The sequence below is a fragment of the Elgaria multicarinata genome, chromosome 1, assembly GCF_023053635.1.
Source record: "Elgaria multicarinata webbii isolate HBS135686 ecotype San Diego chromosome 1, rElgMul1.1.pri, whole genome shotgun sequence".
Lineage (NCBI taxonomy): Eukaryota > Metazoa > Chordata > Lepidosauria > Squamata > Anguidae > Elgaria > Elgaria multicarinata.
The window spans coordinates 124893668-124917545 of NC_086171.1; positions in this window are offsets into that span (position 1 = coordinate 124893668).

The window sequence follows — 23878 nt, forward strand, 5'->3', positions numbered from 1 at the left end:
CCCCAAATGTACATTTTCACACTTTAGCCATTGGGGAAATGTAGTTTTTTTGCTGTTGTTTTTTTTAAAACCATTTTTGCATAGTTTTCTACAATGAAATTTGTGAAAAATTCCTAGAGGTTAGAAAAATGTCCTACAAGTCCACAGAATTTGCCCGACAGGGGAAAGCGAGTCCGCTGAGGAATCCACAGGTCAGATTACTAAAAATAATAATAAAAAAATGCTCTCTGAGTGGCATGCAGCACAATCCTATGCAGGACAATCCATATTATGCTATTCAGTGTGTGGGAATAGCACCCTTAAATAACTATATATATATATATATATAATACATTATTGTAGAGGGTGAAAATACAAACTGAAAATATGAAATTTCTTTTTTTCCCTTTTTTATGTTTGTTTTTTAAAAAGAGAAAGAAACAACACCTCTTTTATTTTCTGAAGGAACCCGAATTCATGGTTTAATTTGTTTTTAGCTGTGTATATGTATTGTTTTATATTGTATGATTTTATCTGTACGCTGCCCTGAGATCCTAGTGATATAGGGTGGGATATAAATCTTTTAAATAAATAAATAAATAAATAAATAAATAAATAAATAAATAGATCTCTCTGTAGCTTTATACAAACCCATTTTCCATTAGATGGAGCCTGGAGCCAGCCTTGCAGCCACAAAGCAGAGCATATGTGTATGTTATATACTCCATCTGATCAACTAATTCCTTATGAGGAGTAAAACTGGGGGAGGTGTGCTTGTTTGTAGCAAGAATGTAGCATCGAGCTTATCAAAAAACCTCCACCAGGTAAAAGAGGGGCCCAGTGGCATATGGCAAAGCGAAGTTGCACTAATTCCCTTCCTTTGTTTTTCCTCTCCTCTCGGGGGGTCGGCTGTTCCAACAATTCAGACCACTAGCCTGGCAAGTGGAGATTTAGAAACTTACTAACTAATTACAGTGTTTACACTCCACAACCTGTTTGTTGGCACTGTCAAGCAAACCACGTCCTCTCGAGTGCACCAAAAAGACACTTGCTGGCAGGAGTTCTTGCTAAGGTTCCAGGCTGGTTACATTAATTACTGTTAACTTAATTTTTATGCATCAGGAAGACGCTTTTCACTGGCTGCTTGAGAGGATTAAAATGAGCTGTTTGTAAATGGTGAAGGCACAGTGTCCCTACAACTCGGACAATTGGTACAATAGCATTATCCAAAAGGAAATTTCGGTGTAAGTCTTCACATACTGCCCTCCCCAAAACAGTGTGGGGAGGGGGGGGGATGGAATTTAAAAAAAAATCAATCCCAGGGATGTTAAAGGTTTTGTCTTCCCTCTGAAACAGATGTACGAGTTCTAACAGGATCGCTCGTTTGATTACATCACTTTTCCGATGGGTTCTCAAACTGTAGAGAGCTGAATGTATTGGTGCGGTATCGATCAAATCAGTGGAGGCCTTACATAGATTATCAGCCATTTGCTTTACAACCCAAACTACATAGGAGTACATCAGTCCTTGAATTAAAGCAAGCATCTCTGGGTTATTCAGGGGTGGTCATTTTTTGTATTCTCAGAGGTTGGAGATGGGAGCAGACGACTAATTTTCCAGGCACGAATCCAAGGCCTGGGAATGACATGCATCCCAATGCCTCCATGGATGGTCAAAATTTATAATACACTAAGCAGAGCCTACTAGGGTCACTTATATAAATTTCCACTTACGTATTGCCAAAGAAGAAGAAATGCAGCGCCAGAAAAAGAGGACAAAAGTCTATGGAGATTTGCATAACATAGTCATAGACTAATTTATATGCATAGATGTCAATTCTGAAATAATTGCTACAATTTAAATAGAAATACAACACGCAGCACCTTAGTGGGGGGAACCTGTATGCTTGCTCAGTCTGGACCTGGACTAGACAGCCCATCAAATAGAGGATGGCTTCAAATAGAGGATTGTCCTCTGAGAACAATCAAGCAGAGGACTGTTCTCTGTGAAAATGTGACACAGGGCCACCTTAGCAGGAAAAGCTCTACAGGTATGAAGCACATGCAATCTTAATGAAAGTACAGGCATGGTTAACTTCATAGTTATACTGCATGACACTTGGAGGCCTCATCCAACTGTCGAGCTTCAGGAAATGCAGGAGAACAATATGGCTCCCCATTTCCATACTGATACCTAGGCCTAATCTACACCTGCCAGTTATCGTGGGGTCAGCTTGAGGTGGTCCCTGTGCATCCACAGGACATACAAGGGATCCTTGGGTCAACTGGGATGACCTCTCAATTGTCCTAGGATAACTGGGACCGCGATCATCCTGATTTTTCTCACACTCCCAGGACAACCCCGAGGTCCACTGGCGATGTGGCGCTCACTCCCGGGGTCGTCCCTCTTCTCCATGAGTAGTGGGGCTCACCAACACATCCTGGTTGTGCTTTTTTATATTGTATTTTGTAATTGTGTTTTTAGACTGTTGGTTGTTGTTTTTTCGCTTTTCATGGTTTAAATTTTTGTGAACCGCCCAGAGAGCTTTGGCTATTGGGTGGCATAAAAATGAAATAAATAAATAAATGGCACAGAGCTCTGCAGGAGAGTCCGTGCCCCTCAGGGGTGAGGGAGGGAGCATTTTCGCTAGGCATGTGCTCCGCTCCGATTAGAAGCGCAGAAGCAGGACTCTCGCCATCCCTGGGATAGCTCTCGGTGGGTTTTGGCACTGAGTTTTCAGAGTATTTTTTGCTTTTGGTGCAGGATCGTGCCCATGCAATTGTGCAATGTCTCCTTTTAAAAAAAATAACAACTGCCATGCCGGAACATCTCTCTTCAGTTTCGGGATGACGCGTTGGCATTTGGATCCTGGGGGACAATCCCGGAAGCTGGAAAGCCCGAGGTCCTCCCCACCCCCGCGTCCTGGAACGCCTGCAAATGTAGATTCAGCCCCAGTCTGTCCAGCTCTCCAAACTGTATTTTGCTCTCCTCTTTAGCAAAGACTCCCTCCCAGAGATTAGGGACCAGTTGTCTCTTCTATCATAATGTTCCGTGCCTATGAACACCTCTCTTCATCCTCTCTTTCACCCTAAACTGATTTCATCTAAGCTGACCAGTGGGAACAAGGTGGCCTCTTATGCATCTCCAAAAAAATAACAAGACAAAAAAGAGGATGCAGATTTGCACACAAATTGCGTCTGCTACTCTAGAGCTATACATATAAATTGCTATAATTTAAATAGAAATACAAGAGATCTCACCATAATGGAGGGTGACTGTAGCCAGGTGACCCGTGTGCCTGCCTGCTCAATCTACTGTCCAACGGGCAATTTCAAGGCTTCTCCTGCTCTCCCTTCTGATGGTTCTTTAACTCTAAACCACACTTGGGCCTTAGCTAGACCTACCTGAAAGTCCGGGGGAGAGGAGGGGAGACCTCGCGTTGCGATTAACATGAAATCTCACCTGCGTTTACACATAAGGCGCGACGACCTCAGGAAGAGAGGTGTCGCGCCCACCATTTTTTTATTTTTTAAAGGGGATGGAGTGCACGAACGCTCCTGTGCAAAGGTAAGGTTTTTTTAAAAAAAAACTACTTTCCCCGCTCCCCCCACCCTACCCCCAATGGGTGCAGCTCCCAGCTCCACGCAAGTAATTGCGTGGAGCTGAGTAAACCCGTGGAAACGGGCCACACTCTCTGGGCCCAAAGGGGAGGGTTGTATCCCGGAGCAAGGGAGGGATGACCATCTGGACGCACAGGGATGATCCTGGGGTTCGCGCCGGGATATAGCCTGGTCTAGCTAAGGCTTTGGACTTGACAGCCCTTCAAATGGTGGGCACCTTCAAAGAGATGACTGTCCTCTGTAAAGTAGATCATATGGCCACTCTAGGGGTGGGAGTGATAATGTTTGACCATGAAGAGAGTGCAGAAAGCAACAGCCTAGGTTTGGGTAGGCTTGCAACCTTTCACCTGGGAGAGAGAGAGAGAACATTCCCCAAACCCTATCTTCCTGTTAACTGCATTGGGATGGGGGGGGGGCTCTCACTGCTTTCCCCCAGCACCAGTCCCATCTCTTAGGAAGAGAACACAAGTCTATCTGCCATCAGTTGGGGTGGGAAACCGAGGAAGCAATTCACATCCTGAAAGAGCCTCTCAAACGATAGATCAGTAGTGTCCCTTTATTTGTTCCAGAAAGTGCAATACTATGACATGGACATGAAATATTATTTCTGTACCCTAATTTGATTAAAATAGGGTAGGGGCTATAGATGGCCACAGAAAGGTGATTCAGGGTAGACCAAAAGTTATTTCATTGAAGCTACTCAACACCCAGTGCACTGCAATCAAGAATATATATCTTCTGATGAAAAGAAGGGGCCTTCATTAGATGCACAAACCAGATTTTTGAAAATGTTAACAGCATCTCTGAAAGGGACATCATAGCTGTCTTCATTAGGCACATGTGCAAACAAAAGTTTCTGTGCTCCCACCATATTGCAGGTTGAAAGAGGCCTGTGTGACCAGGAATAAGGAATCTCGATAAGGCACCAGGACTTACGACTTAGCTAGACCTAAGGTTTATCCCGGGATCGTCCCAGGGTCATCCCAGTTCATGTAAATGACACACAGGATATCCCGCGAGCAGGCAGGGACGACCCCGGGACAACCCCGGGATAAACCTTAGGTCTAGCTAAGGCCTATGAGTGCCTGAGTTATCTCAACTCCTAAACAGCTGTTCAACCATTCCTGCAGGGCCCTGCGCGCTGCCCAGGTAAACTTCCTATGCTGCTCCTGAAATGCTGTTAACTGTGGCAGGCTGCCCAATTCCCTGCTCCTTACAGCCTTCCTGTCCCAGTGTCCCACGTCACTTTCTCTTTCTTTTCTTCCCCAAATCCCTTGAAAACCTTCCTCCTTTCCTTTTTTTGTCCTCCTTTCTCCCTCTCCCCACTCCTCTTTCCAACCGCTTCCAACTGCTACTCCCTTCTCACCCCTCCTTTCGTTACCATGACAATCCATGTCACACCTGCCTAGCTTTGTTGTGTTACACTCAGGAGAGGTGTGAACCTGTCTTTCTAAGGCTGCAATCCTATACAGGCCTATGAGGACATAAGTCCCACTGAACTCCATGGGGCTTACTTCTCAATAGACATGTACAGGATTTTGCAGTAAGAGAGATCCTTACACAAGCACCTTATGTCCACCAGACCATTCAAATTAAAAACAACAGAGGAGGTGTGTCTCATACTAGATACAACAGCGATTAACTACCATACTTGTTGTTTAATGAGCTGCTAGTACAAAGCAAGAGTGCAAAAAATATTGGTCAGTTCACTGCCACTGAGTGCATGTAACACTAGATGATGGTCCGCATATATGAAACAGCCCTCACAGATTAAATACCATTGGCAGAATTTGTGTGTCACCTAACATATAACCTCTCCAGCAGTACCTGCCAATGAAGAGCCTGTGTAGTACAGGACTGACAATGCCATTTGATGCATGCCTACCCTTTGAATCCAACACAACTTACTCCCAGGTAAATGAGTGGAGGGTTGCAACCATACTTAGCTGGCAGTAGGGCCCATTGATTCAGTGGGACTCACTTCTGAGTAGAGATGGCAGTGTGAGGCCTCAGCTAGACCTACGGGTCTAGCATGACGGAGGGATCAGGATCTTGTGATATTTTTCTTGCGAGATCTCCCCCTCTGTTTACATGTGGCATGTGATGGCCTGGGACGAACAGGTAGGGTGACCATATGAAAAGGAGGACAGGGCTCCTGTATCTTTAACAGTTGTATAGCCAAGGGAATTTCAGCAGGTGTCATTTGTATATATGGGGAACCTGGTGAAATTCCCTCTTCATCACACCAGTTAAAGCTGCAGGAGCTGTACTAGAGTGACCAGATTTAAAAGAGGGCAGGGCACCTGCAGCTTTAACTGTTGCTATGAAGAGGAAATTTCAACAGGTTCCCCATATATACAAATGACACCTGCTGAAATTCCTTTTTCAATACAACTTTTAAAGATACAGGAGCCCTGTCCTCCTTTTCATATGGTCACCCTACGAACAGGACGTTGCGCCTGCCATTTTTTTTTTGTTTTGTTAAAGGAGACACGCACAGTTCCCAGCTCCTCATGAGTAATTGCGAGGAGCTGGGACAGACCACGATGCCTGCCTACACATTCCATGGTCTCAGGATCAGCCCGAGGCAGTGGAAAAAGCAGGCTGAAAGGGTAGGGCAATATCCCGGGGAAAGGGAGGGATCATCCCTCCCTGCTCCAGGGATCCCCTGTGCATCATGTGAACACACAGGGACAATCCTAGGGATCGCCTAGGGCTATCGCCTGGTCTAGCTATGGCCTGAGTGTGAGTTGTCAGCCAGAAATACCCCAATTGAAATTGTACTTCAGCCAAGAACTTTCTAGGACAGAGGTAGGCAACATAGTGGCCTCCAGATATTTTGGATTACAACTCCCATAAACCCTGACCATCAGACATGTTGGCTGAGGCTTATGGTGCTGTAGTCGAAAATATATGGAAGGCATCTGTTCTAACAGGCAGCCTTGAACAAATCACTCAGGCCGTAGCTAGACCTAAGGTTTATCCCAGGACCATCCCGGGTTCATCCCTGCCTGAGGGCTGGATGCCCTGTGTGGTACTTAGATGAACAGGTTTGACCACAGGACAATCCTGGGATAAATTATAGGTCTAGGTACGGCCTCAGTCTCCTTCCCTCAACTGTAAGGAGAAGAAATGACAATACTATTGATCACCTTACAAGGTGGTATTAAGAATTACTGGGGTAATGTATGTGAAGCTCTTTGATCATTTTGGAAAAGCACAACATCAATGCTGTTATAGAGCAGGAACTCTGTACGTTCAGCTGCAATGAGACATTGAGTGATGCTGAATGATTTCTGTGAATGTCAGCACAATCCTAACCATGTAGGGTTGTCGCAAGCACCTGACTGAGTCTCGGAGGCCGATGGACCCTCCCTGCAACTGACCCCCCAGGCCCAGTCGGACCCACCCCCCTGAGTGCTAGTGAGGGCCCACAAGTGTTCAGGTGTGGGTCCACCTTGGGAGATCATGCTTTCTGGAGCTTCTGGAAAGTGCGCAAATCCCTTCCAACCCAAGTCAATGGGGGGGGACCCTTTAAGGCTCCCTTTGGAGCAGGGAGGAGGGAAATTGTGCATTTCCCCCCTTCATGCTAATGGTGGGTGGCTGCCTCCATTAATGTAAGGGGGAAGGCAGGTGGCGGCTGAGGGTTCAGAGGCTTGTGAGTCTCCTGAGTGCTCAGCAGGGGCTCAAATAGCCCAGCTCCTTGGAGCGGACCATGCAAATGGGAGGGGGGATGCAAGTGCTTGCAGGGCAGGCCCCAGCAGATTTTGCCCATCTCTACTAACCATATTTATTCAGAGAAAAGGCCCTCTGACTTCAATGGGACACCCTTTCTTCTAAGTGCATATAGGATTGCAGCATGTTTGAATCAGCCCTGTGCTCTACTATGAACAATATGACTTGGAGCTGCTTCACGCATAACATTGTACTTGCATTGCTGCTCTGGAGTATGGGAGGAAGGGAAACCCTGCATACAGCAATATATATATATATATATATATATATATATATATATATATATATATATCTCCAATATATATAGTAGGGTATCCATATCAAATGAAGGACAGGGCTCCTGTATCTTTAACAGTTGCATAGAAAAGGGCATTTCAGCAGGTGTCATTTAACTTTTGTAAACCGCCCAGAGAGCTTCGGCTATTGGGTAGTATATAAATGTAATAATAATAATAATAATAATAATAATAATAATATAAGGAGAACCTGGTGAAATTTGCTCTTCATCACAATAGTTAAAGCTGCAGGAGCTATACTAGAGTGACCAGATTTATTAAAAGAGGGCAGGGCACCTGCAGCTTTAAGTCTTGTGATGAAGAGGAAATTTCACCAGGTCCTCCATATATACAAATGACACCTGCTGAAATTTCCTTTTCAATGCAGCTGTTAAAGATACAGAAGCCCTGTCCTCCTTTTCATATGGTCTCCCTATATATAGTGCATTCACACACTTGGAAGCTGCTGCCAATCAGGGTAAAGCAGGTTGTGCAAAGGATTCAGTGGTATCTGGCTGTTAGTGCTGTTAATGTTGCACTAGCAGAAACCACTGCTCACACAACGTCGATAGTGCTTCTGTACACGGCGGGTTTCCTGTAAAATCCGTCATGCTAGTAAGCACAACTGACATTGAGTAAGTGTGGGTTTCCCACTAGCGCAACGTAAAAAGTGCTGGTGGCCAGACACCGTTGGAGCCTTTGCTGTAGGTGCACTTCAGACATTAAGGTTTGTAGCAAGTTCACAACTCAGGTCTGTATGCACTTGTGGAAAGCTGAATTCAAAGACAATTCTGTAAATCGGGGAGGGCAACCAAAGTCTGACTGACCCCTGGCTACTCTACACATTTTTGACCAAGGTACAAAAGACGAAGACGAAGACGAAGAAGAAGTTCGCTAAGCATTTCATTCATAAGGAGAACAACATATTTTCAAAATGTCATAGTGCGATTTTGCACATTATCATGTTACAACTGTCTTTGATTTTCATGTTGTGCACCATAATGGCAAGGCCCTTGTGGCTTGCTGGTTTTGACTTTATGAGAGAGCCTGACCACAAATGAAGGGGTTGGTTTGTACAGCAAAATATTTCCTGGTCTCCCAACAACTATCTGGAGTATAGCACAATTCTTCAAAAGAGAGAAGTTGGCCATCCTGGCCATAAAACTTTCATGAGTACACATTTTTCAGCTGCAGACTTACATCCCATGAAGGAAATGGAGACATGCCTGACTTCAATTTTTACATCACTCGCTGTGTAAGTAAGGATAGATTGCTGGTTCAAGACATCAAAGAGCCTTTCGACCAATACATTTTACTAGAATAACATAGTCCACAAGGGCCCTTTTTTATTTCCAAACATAGATCATGGTTGTTCATCACTGCCGCCTATCATCTCTATAAAGCATGTACTTGATTTATTTTTTCCCCATCAAGAAGACCCTCAAAAGAAGCTTAAAGTTTGCATAGAGAGCATATCTGCTTCTTGCAGCTAGGGTGGGAATTTTCTGTCCAGTAAAGGAATCTTATTTCGCATTGTCTCTCTAACTCATCTGAGAGTGTCCTACAGGGAGTGCTGACACAGTTAGTCTGGTTCCTAAGAAAGGAACCCACCAAGTATTCAGGTGCACAAGACCCATAAAAATGAACGGGAGCTGCATGAAAAGCACAAACATCTCTGTTCCTTCAGATCCTTCATGGATTGAACCCAATGGTGACAACCTACAGTTGACAAGAAATGCATGCTGATAGCTGAAACTGGATTTAAGCTCTGTTTATGGCAAATCGAAAAAGACTGTCAGGATCCTTGCCAAAACTCAAGTACTAAGGTTGATGATTGACAGAAGTGCAGAAAGAACTGGCATGCACACAAACACACTACTGTCCCACATTTGCTGTTTGCTCCTGGTCTCCCATTTCAGAGGAAGCTGATGAATCAAATCCTTTTAATTAAGACGGAACAAAACCATGAGCATCTGTTCTCTTTTATGCCTTCCATCTACCTGGAATCACTCATCCTCAATCCCGCCTTGCCATGCAATGCAGTTTCACATGAGGCAACTTGATCTACCGTGCATCCCAGAAATCCCCATAAAAAGAAGCAAGAAGAGGATGCCAGCAGATTGATTGACAATTCATGCTACGAGTTCCCTAGCTGGGTTTCAAGCCTACTCTTGCTCCCTGCCGTGTTCTGCTTTCATCCTCATGGAAGCAGCCCCTTCCTACCTGCTCTTTTTGCACATTTGCTTTCTCCCTTATCAGCTATGCTACCTACGTGCTGCCGTTTGCTCCTCCTGATGCTTATATCTTTCTTCCATCAATGTTCATGCTCAATAAAGCTGCATTTCCTTACTGATCAAATTTATATCCAACCTATCTTTCATGGAGTGCAAGGCAGTGTACATGGGGTAATCTCATTTTCTTGACACAGCTCTGTGAGTAGATTTTCTTCGGCTTTGTCCATGGCCACCTAGTGAGTTTCATGGCTAAACAAGAACTTAAATCAAGGCCTCATTGGTCTCATCTTTAGGCTCCAGGTAATGTACAGTAAAAAACCAGGGGGTATGCTGAGCAGGAATGATAAGAAAAAGTCACCACTGTGTTTTGTCAATTGGAAAATCTATTATTATTATTATTATTATTATTATTATTATTATTATTATTATTATATTTCTTAGATGCATTTCTACAACAAATTTCGAATTTGAAAACAGTGAAAACTACCCACTTAATTTTAATGTGATTTTCTTAATTTGATGCATGCCTAGTTATTGGAATTTGGTCTTGTATGTAGAGATGCATTGGCCTGTGTCTGCTTATGTTTCACATCCACTTAGGTAACACCTAGAATGGCTTCGCCAAACCTTATATCTTCACCTGCAAGGCCTTTATGTTTTCTGTCGTGGTGCCTAGGCAGTGGTCCAAACTTCCCAGAAGGAGAGCTGGCTTTCAACTTGCCTGCTTTTAAGCGGTCTCTGAAAACAGTATTATTCCAGTGGGCAATTTTTTTAAAAAAATTTTTTTTATAGTTCAGGCCTTATGTAACCTGATTTGCCACCTCTGCTGTTTTTACTGTTTGTCTATTAAATTCTTATTATCTTTCCTCATGTGGTGCTTATTAACTTCTTTTAAGCTGGTTCGGTGAGAGCTGAGGTGGGATGTCAATTTTGTTATAAATAAACTGTTGTGGTGGGGAGTGCATGAGTGGCAGAGGGGCCTGTAATATTAGAATGGCCTCTGGAGAGGTGCAAGGCTTTACTGTGTGCTATACTCTCTCTCTCTCTCTCTCTCTCTCACACACACACACACACACACACAGTGCACATGCAACCTCCCAGTGACCACTATCAGTGAGACGCAGCGCATCAGTGGGAGGCACAGATCCCTATTGGTGGAACAGATCACTATCAGTGGGAAGCAGAACATCTGTGTCAGGGCTGAAGGGGAGCTTTTGTCCCTCACTACAACTGTATTCCCAAATATAGCAAATCACTTTTCCCCTAGAGAAGTGAATGGCAACCATTCACTTATATGGCATAAAAGTGTACTTGAAAAGAACATCGGGGTGAGGGCTGAACAGCTCCCAGCCCCAGATGAGCCTGTGGCAAGGGCAGTTACATTCAACTGGGTCCCACTGATTGCAGATACTTTACTTTGTCCCATCGAACTTAATGGGAGCCTATGAAAATCAAGTGTTCTCATGCCTGCTTAGCTGCTTTTCTGTTTGTTTTACTCTTGCTAGTTGACCTTGATCTTTCTCCTTCTTTTTCCCTTAAACTGCCCTTCCTCCAAGGAGCTCAAGGGGCCCATGTGTCCAGAGCAGGTATCAAGGGTAGGCAGGGTTGGGCACCTGCCCAGGACCCACAGCCCTGCAAGGACTCAATGCCAAGAGGCCCTGGAGTTGCTCCTCCTCTTCACCGTCGCAGCCTGCTTGAGAAGGGGGAGGAGCAGAAGCCACTGCCGACGCGCTCAGTAGCTCTCTGTCTGTCAAGGAAGCCAGGGGTAGCAATGATGAGAGGGAGGAACAGCAGCAGCAGTAGCAATAGCAGGTGGTGATAATGGCAGTGAGAAGGAAACTCACTGAGGGGGAGCCATGGAAGGTGGCGTGCCCAAGGACCCCCCAAAACCTGGGACCAGCACTGGCTGTGAACATAGCTCTGCCCTCCCACCATTTTACCCTCCCAAGAACCATATGAGGTAGGCTAGGCGGAGACCAGAGCATCATCAGACAAGCTTTTCATCGCACACTTGCTACTGCCCACTTACGGATGTTTGCACATCCTTTGGACGACGGCGTCCGCCTCCCACACACCTCCCACTCCTCTCGTTTATTTTTCCATCGCAAAATAGAGTCCAAAAAATCTGACTTTTTTTTAAAAAAAATCCTGCTGTCTGCAGGAAAAGCAGCGCTGTAAAAACTGCCCCTGAATGGGCACATGGTCTTTGTTTACTTACTCTTTCCCAGCCAGGAAGAATGAGGAAGTAATGAGGGACGGAAGCGGGGGTGAAGAAACGACGTTAAGGAAACGTGATTCCCCCCCCCCCGGTGTGATGACGTTTACATTGCGACGATCCTAAGTTCCCGCAGTGAGTCTCATGGCGCAGTAAGGATTTGAACCCAGGTCTTCTCTGTCCTGGCCTGACATGCTAACCACTACACCACTCCAACTCCCTAGTTTAGCTAAATACCACTCAAACTATTCCAGATTTATGCTAGTGTGAGATCATATTTGGAGACAACCACTCACACACACACCCCTGTATCCAAGAGCCATTTGTTTATGCAAAGCCTCATTTGGGAGTCAGTGACATCAAGTAGCAAAGAAAGCCCCGGAGATGATAATATCAGTTGGAATATATTTACATAGGAAAGGCATTGTCCAAGAAAGAACTCTGAAAGGCTACATCACTTGAACTGCAGTTAAGCGGGGAGGTGGGTGGAAGCCATATGGCTTGGATTCCTCTGGTGATTCTCCTTCCTGCCTCACATGCCCATAATGAAATGTGCTAAGTTTGATTTCTCACATTTTGCATCACACAATGTTTTATTCAGAAGGGGCTCATCCAATTTTTATCCAATTTAGAACCTATCCGGTACAGTCACTCGAGTCTTCTGATTTGCAAGCCAATGTGTGTTTCAAACAGAACAGAAGTGGGGGGGAACTAAGGGAGCTTTTGGGCATCTGGGCAAGGAGAGCAGCTCCCATGGAATGAAAGCCCAGGACTACACAAACAAACAAACAAACAAACAAACAATTTTTTGCCCAGGGAATACAGGGAATTTGCCCAGGGAATTTCTCCAACCTGTATCAGTGAACCTACATACCACTTCTTTCAACTGCACCTTGAGTTATGTAGCCTTTCAAAGGACTGGATCATGATTTAAATGAAATCCTTAGATTTCAATGGGTCTGCTCTAACTCTGACCATGGGGGGCTCTACATCAGCTGTTTATTGCAGGATTGTATCGCAACCATCACTAACGGGGCACATGACATTCATCTGTTCCCACGGTGATTTTGGTTCCACCTTTCATGTATTCCAGAATATCCTTGACTGCTTTTGTTGCGTTTTTTACCCCCTCTCTCTTCCAGTCAGAAGGACGTATGTGGTTTGCCCCCCCCCATTGCAATGTTGTTGCTGTTCATCATGTGCCCATGGGTATTGGAGATGTGTGGGAGTGGACCTGTCCACCATTTCAGCCACATGTTTTGGATGGGTAATGGCATTTTTCATTGCCAAGTGTGTTTGGTTTTGGTTCTTTTAATAAAACCATAGCTCTGCGCAGGAGCACATATTCAGTGGCGTTCATAAGCCCCCATATGTTCCTCCACATCTGTACTCGTGCGCATGCCTCACGACTCATTAAAAAAACCACCTCTGCCCCATAGACAGGTGTGATGCGGCACTGCACAATGCTGGCAAGAGCACTTGTACACGTCATCTGCCTAGCACTGCCCACTTCTACTGATGCACATGCAGAAGCAGCGTAACCGGGCACACGTGCTCCCGCAATGGCACTCCTGTCATTGTGGTAAACATCAGTCGTGTGAGCCAGTGAGTGGCGATCGTGGAAGCAGGGAACATTCGGAAGTGTCCCTCTTCTGTAATGAAAGGCTGCAGGTGTAGATTAGCCCAATGTAAGGATCCAACTTGGTGCTCTCCTCTATGTAAATACATGCCATCTGATGTAATCATATGATCATCTCTCTTGGCTTTCTTTTCTACCTGATGTTACATCTAAAATGTCTGCCGTGGGGAGCCATCTCAGAAGAAAGAGATGAACATCTGGCAGCTCTTTTTCAGGTGGGGTTTAATTCCTCTGACACCAGCCACGGCCCAGGGATTCAGCAGTAGAGTTTCAGTAGGAACATCTGTGGATCCTTCAATCCCACGCCCACCCCATGCTGCCCAAGAGTCTTGCATTTGTTTCCTGGAGACACAGGCCATAGCTAGACCTAAGATTTATCCCAGGATTGTCCTGGAGTCAAACCTGTTCATCTAAGTTCCACACAGGGCATCCAGCGCTCAGGCAGGGACGAACCTGGGATGATCCTGGGATAAACCTAAGGTCTAGCTACGGACACAGTAGATATCATTGGCAGCCTGGAGGATACCCCATCCAGTGAGAGACTCTTAACATCCTGAACTGCTTGCCAAGGAATGGGCAAGGAGGAGCCATGTTAGGGCACTGGATTTCAGATTCTCAGACAGTTGCATTCATCCTCCAAGACCTTATGTGGAGTCTTTACTGCTCAGCCTAACCGTCCTTGACCCACACCTTGTTAGCAGAGTATCTGTAACTAACAATGCCACAGATAGCCAACTGGACATAGCTATGATACCACAGAGGTACATTTCCAAAACAGTAAAATAATTACTGTTACTCAAGCCGCCTACAGATTAGGTATGAAGTCAAATCACTTATTTTTATTTTGTAGTAACAATCTCTTTCATTATATTTCCCTCAGTTCCCTCCTGCAGAGATTCCCCCACTTAAGTCAATTTAAAGTTTTAAAAGTTAGGGCAGCCAAACCCAGACATTTAGTTCACATTTAAGAGCAAATGTTGCTATCTGCGATTGCCTGTTCTGGTGGCCGTATGCTATGGAATATTCCCTTCTCTTCTTCCTCTCTACCAACACATTCATAGCGTACTTGATTTCCCCCCTCCAAATCATAAGAATCATTGCAAAAACGGCTCAAAAGGTCTTTAATATTATTCACCAGTAGAGATCTCTTTGAACCCTGCAATTGATTTCCCCCCCCCTCTCAGCGCATTAAAATTTAGTCCATTCCTGGCCCTCTATGCCTGTGTTTTTATGGCTAACCAGTAAAGGTTTCACATACTTTGAAAGCATCAGAAACAACAGCGTGCTGAACAAATTGCGTTATATCAATAAAATGAGCATCAGGTGAAAGAGAATGTGATATTACAAAGAGCAAATGGCCAAGGACAGGGAAAGGACATCCCATAGTTTGCCCTGCCTTTTCTTTGATCTCATGGCTATCTACACTACTGCTTTAAAACACTTTAAAGCGCTTTATAACACTTTTGAAAACGATATATGGAGTGTGTTCTGGGCCCCAACAGTTGTCAAAACTGTTATAAAGCGCTTTAAAGTGCTTCAAAGCAGTAGTGTAGATCCTGCCCTGGTTGTAAATAGTTTGGAATGGGGTGGGGTGGAGAAACGTCTGTAGATATCGGTAGCAAATGCATGCAGCAAACCTGCAAGAGAACAACCTGTAACTGGTGGGACCACCATGACGCAACGAAGGACTTCCTACATGGGTAATGATCTGTCAGAAAGCGAATACATTTTTGGAAAATGGCAAACAGTAGCTGCGATCCACCATGCGACCCCCTCATTTTTCTGCTCATTAACAGTGGTAGCCAAGAAGGCTATTGAGCTGATCCTAAACTACCTGAGCATATTAGGAAAAGAGGAAGCGGCTTTCTCCTGAGCCAGACCATTAGTCTGTCTACCTACCTCAGTCTTGTCTACACTGATTGACACCAGCTCTCTGGGGTTTGAGAGAGGAATCTTTCCTAGCCCTGTCTGAAGATATTAATGACTGAGCCTGTAACCTTTTCCATTCAAAGCATGCGCCGTACCACCGAGCTATGGTCCTTTGACAAAAAATATTTTCACAAGGCCCTGGAAATCTAAACCGAGGAGTGGTTAATGAAACTATGGGGATTACAGTCCTGGCCAACTGTATTCAAGGATGTAACGGAAATTAAGCCATTCTATTTCAAGTATATTAGCAAGGGCAATAGCGTTCGGCAGACAGTAACCTTTTAATTTTTTTTGCAAAGTACATTGGCATATTTTTGTTTTAAGGAGAAGCGAGGTGATGTTTGCCCTGTCCTGGACGGGGTTGCACTCTCCCTAAAGGATCGGGTCCGTAGTTTGGGGGTGCTCTTCGATCCAGAACTGTCACTTGAGGCACAGGTGAACTCAGTGGCAAAGAGCACCTTTTATCAGCTTAGGCTGATATACCAACTACGCCCTTATCTGGACAGAGATAGCCTAGCTACAGTTATCCATGCTCTGATAACCTCTAGCTTGGATTACTGCAATGCGTTATACGTGGGGCTGCCTTTGAAAACGGTCCGGAAGCTTCAGCTGGTACAAAACAGGGCAGCCCGTTTACTAACAGGGACTGGCTGGCGAGATCACATTACGCCAGTCCTTTTACAACTTCATTGGCTGCCAGTCCAGGTCCGGGCCCGATTCAAAGTGCTGGTATTGACATTTAAAGCCCTAAACGGTTTGGGGCCAGGTTATTTGAAGGAACGCCTCCTCCCATATGTACCTACCCGGACCTTAAGATCATCTACAGGGGCCCTTCTCCGTGAGCCCCTGCCAAAGGAAGTGAGGCAGGTGGCTACTAGGAGGAGGGCTTTCTCCGCTGTGGCACCCCGGTTGTGGAATGAGCTCCCCAGAGAGGTCCGCCTGGCGCCTACACTGTACTCCTTTCGTCGCCAGCTGAAGACCTTTTTATTCACTCAGTATTTTAACACTTAATTTTAACTTAAATTTAAATTATACTGTTTTAACTCTGTATTTTAACCTTATATCAATTTTGCTGCGTGGTTTTATCCTGGTTGTGCTTTTTATATTGTGTTTTGTATTTGTATTTTTAACTTGTTGGTTGTTTTATGATGGTTTTAATTTTTGTGAACCGCCCAGAGAGCTTCGGCTATTGGGCGGTATAAAAATGTAATAAATAAATAAATAAATAAATAAATAAATAAATAAAATAAGTCCAGCTAGGAAACCTGAATAGGAAACTCTCTTATACTGGGTCAGACCAACGGTCCATCTAGCCCATTAATGGCTGCCGTGGCTGGCCAAGATTTCAGGCAGGATTCTTTCCTTGCCCTACCTGGGGAAGCTGGGGGTTGAACCGGTGATTTTCTGCATGCCTCTGTGTTACAGTCCATCAAATCATATTGTTGGTGATAGTTGCTGCAAGGAAGAATCTTGTTTCACCTAACAAGAGGAACAGGCCATTAATAATGCCTATAAAGCAGAAGTTGATTTGGATTCTTTTAATTCTTAATTTTGTACTATCTTCTTCTCTGTTTTCCTTTGTGCCTATTTTTTGCTCCCTTAAACCCTGTTTGGCTTAGACAGCAAGTCCCTTTTAATATCAGTTGTTGCTAGCTGCCCTAAGGCCACATAACAATGTCATTCATTATTAGGCTTTTCTAGTTTTACCTTTATTATTATTCAAATAATAATATTGCAATCTAAATTACCCTCCCCCCAAAGTAATAATTTACCCTGCCCCTGAGAGAAAACATTCTTGCTAATATATCTGAAATAACAATGATTTTTAATGTCATTAACATCTTGTGTGTAGCTTGCCATGGTCACTATGTTAATAAATAGGACACTTTTACAGGGCTGTAACTGTACCTGAGGTAACTGTTGAGGTGTCATAAAATGGCAGCAAAGTATGTTTTCTGAGTTATTATTTTATATTGTTTTACCAGCAGGAACAGGGCAAAGCACTTGTGGAATTTTCTGCCTCAGATACCTAACTTGAACAGACTTGGGTACTATGTGATTTGACTGGTGACAGCAGCATGGCTGGGTGCTGCTGCTACCTTGCCTCAGGGAGCAAAATTGTCTTAGGCCAGCCCTGAGAGGAAATACATAATCAGCATCACCAGATGATTCATCTGCTGCCCATTCCCTGTATCATGTCAGGCCAAGAGTACTAGCTGGGCTTTCTCCCTGGTGTGCTAGTTTTTTTGCATGGAGATGGCTTAGTTTTTAATATGGAGGAGAATTCAAATACTGAATTCCCTACTTGCACTCAGAAATGCTTCAAGTCCTCCTGTCAGAGAGGCATGCTGCATCATGCTTTAGAAAAGCCACAGTAATGATTAAGCATGGCTGGCTGGGGCATGCTGGGAGTTGCAGGATTTTTTTCTGTCTAAATATGTATAGGATTGCACTCTTCTTATTCTACAACATTGGAAAGCCAATAAAACCCCAAATATATACACAAATGGATTCCAGATCTGCAGACTTTAGCTGCCCATGAGAAGGGATATTACACCCAGGGCCGGCGCTGCCATAGAGGCAGCTCAGGTGGCGGCCTAGAGCACCAAGCAAAGGAGGACACCGAACGGTGCACCCGGAAGCCGCTCTCCTAGAGCGGCTTCTGGGCGCGCTGTTCCAAAGCCGCCGCTCCGGCCGCCCCCCAACCCCAGCGTCCTGGCTTCAAAGCCAGCGCCCGGCTGGAAGCCGCTCCTGGCTTTGAAGCCAGGATGCTGCGGTTGGGGGGCGGCAGCTTCAGAACAGCGCACCCAGAAGCCACTTCCAGGTGCATCTCTCCGAAGCCTCTGCCCCCCCCCCCAACCCCAGAGTCCTGGCTTCGAAGCCAGGAGCAGGCACGGGTGTGTGTGTTCAGCACGGCGCGCCTGCCTAGGGCGCAAAATAGTCTGGTGCCGGCCCTGATTACACCAAATTACTAAAAGAAAATTAATTCCAAATAATATGGGGACATTTTCATGAATTATATGCAGAGTAATATGACCCACTACAAAACCAGTGCAGACGAGAAAAGAGATGTGCATGACATAAATGATTTATATTATTTTTATTTCTATGTAGCTATTTATTCATCAATTTTTTTGCTTAATTGGCCTACTTACATAAATGAAACCTTTCCCTTTAAATACAGGATAATATGAAGAAAGGGGGAAGCTAGAGCAGAGGGAATGGGAGCAGAGAGGGAAGGGTTTACTGGGAAAAGAAAAACATGTAATATACAGTTAATATACCCTCTACCCCCGGCAAAGTCCATCAATGGATTCAGGGTGTTTAAACTCTTCAGCAGAGTTATATGAATGCAGACCACTCCCTCCAGTTTAGGATGGTTAAAGAATCCATGTATTTCCCAATGGTTAGCAATGAGTCATGCTCCGCTCCTTTGTTTTTATGACAAACAAGGCCAGAAAAGAAGAATCCTGTGATCACTCCACATTTCTACAGAATCCCACACTACATTGCCATTTCTAGCTAGCAGCATGCGATCTCTTACTGTTCTCGCTAATATTAGCATCTGACAGAGAAAAGCATTTGTAAATGGAAATGTGAGGGATACAGTGTCATTGTTGTTATTCTCAGGCCTGGCTTAAATGTGATGCCAAGTGTGGAAACAAACTTACCTGTGCAAGGACCCACACAGGTGTTGTTGTTGTGTTTAAGGCAGATAACTACTGTACCTACCCGCACAGTGTTAGTGCCTCAGCATACCATGATCCTGGATAAAGAATCCTTATAATGTTGCACGTATTATAAGTGTTAACCAGCTATAGGGTGGCCAGGGCCAAATCTACACCAAGCAGGATATAACACTTTAAAAAAGGTTTGAAAACAGTATACTTAATGTGTCCTGGGCCTGAACAGTTGTCAAAACCATTACAAACCATTATAAGCAGTAATGTAGTTCCTGCCTAGATGTCTTATTTTACAGAAGGCAGCCCTCTATTTGTAGGTGTACTCAATTTGATGGGCTGTCCAGTCCATGTCTGGTTTAAAATCAAAGAACTACAAGATGGAGGAGTAGAAGGGACATTTGCCCATCAATGGTTAGTACCTGAAGAGCAGACTGAGCAGGCACATAGGTTACCTGCTTCCAATCTTCTCCCTACTGTGAGATGTATTTCATTTCCATTTCAAATATATAGTAAATTTGCACCTACACATAGAAAATTGTATAGGCAAATCTTATGTAAATTCGTATCCCCAGTTGTTGTTGTTGATGATGCAATTCCTCTATTTTGGCAATATTAAGCAGTCACCCTAGCTTTAGATGTGACACTGGCTGTGTGGATATTACATGGATATTTATTTATTATTTTATTTATTTATTACATTTCTATACCGCCCAATAGCCGGAGCTGATCCTGTTCAGATGGCACACTAAGCCATGGTGGTTAAGCATTTTGAGCTAAACATTATGGCTTAGTGTGTCATGTGAACCATTCCTAACCATGGAGGCTACATAACCACAGCTTAAAAACACTCACTAACCATTTGCTGCAAAAGGGTTAGCAGCCTAACAGTGGCTTACTATGTTGTCTGAACAGGCCTGTTCTTTTCTTTAAAAACAAAACAGAACATGCCCAACACCTCAATTAAACCAGATGTCAATTTTCTCTTTGCACCAATTGCCATAGTTGCTATCTCATGTTATTTAATACTGAGATGAATAAATTTAGAACATTTCTCTAGAGGCAATTGCTCTTCTTCTTCTTCTTCTTCTTCTTCTTCTTCTTCTTCTTCTTCTTCTTCTTCTTCTTCTTCTTTTTTTTTAGTCAAGTAATCAAGCTACTTTTAAAATATATGTTATATATAGGATAAGCTACTAGGGGTGTTCAGGAATTCAGAAGTAGATTATTTTGAGCCAACACAAACTATTTTCAATTTAGCCAGCTCGATATTTCTACAATTCTATGTCATTGCACAATGGACACTAGCAAGGTGTTTGGTCAAGTCCAAAGTTCAGCTATTATTTTTTAGCAAGCCATGTTCTTCACAATTCAGAGCCACAACCAGCAAGAAAGAAATCACTTCTCTCCGTAGGCCTCTAACTTCTATCAGACAGAGCTCTCTGGTCAAAGCACCTGCTAGAATTAATCAGAGAAGCAAATTATGTTAGCAGAACAGCACAGCCTCTTTCTTTTCTTTTCTTTTCTTTTCTTTTCTTTTCTTTTCTTTTCTTTCTTTCCTTTTTTTGGGGGGGGGGAGTGAGGTTGAATAGCCAATATTTAGCTTTTATTGTAAAGCAGCATACAAAGGGTCTAAATATAAAGTTAGAAATCTCAAAATAAAATACAAAATTGATGCCAATCAATGTTGGTTCTCCCTGGCTTGTTACAAATAAAGTGATTAAAAAAAAATCTTTCCCAATTGAATAGGTCTTGTTCTTTAGAACAAGGATGGCCATGATCAGATCTAGCCATCAAATCATTTTATTTGGACCCCATAAACTCTACCAAATTTAATCAGTTTGTTTCTGGATGGGCTTTATAAAGAGTACAGGTTTTTTCCTACCCCCACCTGACCAAAGACAAACCTCATACCATTCACATGCTGTGAAGTGATGCCAAATTCATTATAGATCTTGACCATCTGTATTTGATCTTTTCATCCCCTGAACAAGTAGACTCCAAGAACCTGAAAGTTGCTCATTTGTACTCTGCAATTTATAATGGCAACAAGTGTTGGCTCAAAATTTTGGCAAATGCATACCACTATTCTAAGTCCAGTAGATGACAACTTAATGATCTCATTTAACTCAATGAAAGGGACCCACCACAGTAGGAAAAGCAGCCAGGACAAAGAGTGAACCCAAAGCTCTCATAAACAATGAATCTTATTTCATTTAGAGTGCAATCTTATGCATGTGTAGACAGAAAAGAAAATCCTACAACTCCCAACATGCTCCATTCAGTCATGCAAGCTGGGACATGCCAGGAATTGTAGGACTTTTTGTCTAACATGCACAGGATTCCACCTTGAATGGAGAATGTCTAAGAAACAATTCATTTTCTTCTCCAGTTCTTAAACTTTTATACCTTGATATCCAAAACTATTAGCTCTCACACCTGCTATAGGAAACTTCCCCAAAACAAGATCTTTCAACTATGGGTTATAAATACCCCATCCCTTTTAATCATGGTGAACTGGAATCAATGTTTCCTGGGGGGAAAAACTCATGGTGGAGTGGAAGGATTGCTTTATCTGTGTTTGCCCCCTCCGATATTGGACCTTCATTGATATGGAAACAACCATCACAACTTTGTCTCTTAGATCAGTATATGAAAACTGGGCTGGAAGAGCTCATCAATGGGCTTGCATCAACTCTCCAGTAGCCTGCCCCCTACTGTGAGAAGCCATAGCGTACGACATGGGTTGAAGCCCAACTTAGAACAGACTCACTGAAATCAATGGAACTTAATTTTGTCATGACTAACTACAGTCTTCTTGATTTCAAAGTATATGACTTAGGGCTCATCTACACCAAACAGGATATTCCACGATGAAAGCAGTATATAAAAGGCAGGAGCCACACTACTGCTTTATAGCAGTATTGAAGTGCACTGCAGGATCTACACTACTGCTTTATAGTGGTACTAAAGTGCATTGACAACTGTTGGGGCCCAGGACACATCTACACCAAGCAGGATATAGCACTATGTAAGTGGTATGAAAGCGGTATATGGTATGTGTCATGGGCCCCAACAGTGGTCAGTGCACTTCAATACTGCTATAAAGCAGAAGTGTGGCTCCTGCCTTTTATAGATTGCTTTCATACCATTTTCATAGTGCAATATCCTGTTTGGTGTAGATGAGCCCTAAGCCTAAATCCATCCTTATGTATGATTTTTTCTTTAAACAGATTACTCTTCAATTCCTGAGAGGGACAATTGAAACCAAGGATCCCTTGATCCCCTTCTTATTGATCTTCTGTCCTACCAGGACGTATTTGGAGGTGGCACCAATTAGAACCTTATGTATTTTGTTAAATCTGCTCGTCTGCATTTTCTGGGTTGTCAGTCAACTTTTGTTCCATTGTCTGTTCATTGATGGAATTAGAGGGGAGGGGAGGGATGTATGAGAACTTCACTGCACTTGTGCAAATGTGAATTAATGCTAATGTGCACTTCTGCAAACATTCCCTCCCTCCAAGTTAAAAAATATATATCTGCATGTGCACAGAATCCATGTGACATAGAAATATTTTTGAATCTGTTGCAGATTTCTCTAACAGCCTTAGTGGTAATACAGTGCATAGTAGATATTAGCAGCATCTCCAAAATATATGTGACTTCACTAATCTCAATTTCCACCATCTGAGCTATTCCAATTATGATTTTAAGCATCATCATCATCAATATACAAAACACAGAGGGACAAGGAGCCGAAGGAGGGAGAAGGTTCATTTGGTCAGCTAAACCATTATTTGTTCTTCTTTCTTTGCTAACAGATTTAATTCAAGGATCTGAAAAAGGTACAGGAGAAAGATTTTAAATTCAGCGAAAGCCACACCACAACCATGTACCAAGAAGTAAACATCTTCTTGAAAACCAGTGTGCCTTCTAAGAGAACAAGGAGATTCGATGGGTATTTCCTAAAGTTAGGAAACATAAGATCTCTCTTATCCTCCCTATTTATATTACAAGGAACCAATTGGCATATAAATATATGAATGATAGAAAAGCACTCCCCTTCCCTTTGTGAGTCCTCATTTTCTACCATTGCTGTGGACAAAACAGTGGGAAATAGCCAACACCTGAATGAAACAGCAGGTGCTAAATATTGTATAATTTTAGATTTAAAGGAAGCTTGTTCCAAATAGCAACGAGGGAGATCGCATGGCTCTTACATGTGCTCAGTATAATTCTATGATCATTCATTTCCTTTTAAAGTATAATTACACTGTATTTTCAGCGCAAGTATTAATACATGATGCTATGCTATGCTCCCCATCTGTGGGTTTTATGAACAGACTGTACATTTAAATACCATTCTTTTCTATATATTATTTTATTTCCCAGCAGAAATGTCCATTCTCTACTCAAATGGCAAATTTTCATATATATATATATATATATATATATATATATATATATATTTCTACAGAGCTGATTTGGCCTCAAGGATGAAAAAGAAAAATCTGTGATCTTTTTTCTGCCTGAGTAAAAGGACAGCTAAAATTACCAACAGAGATCATGAATCAG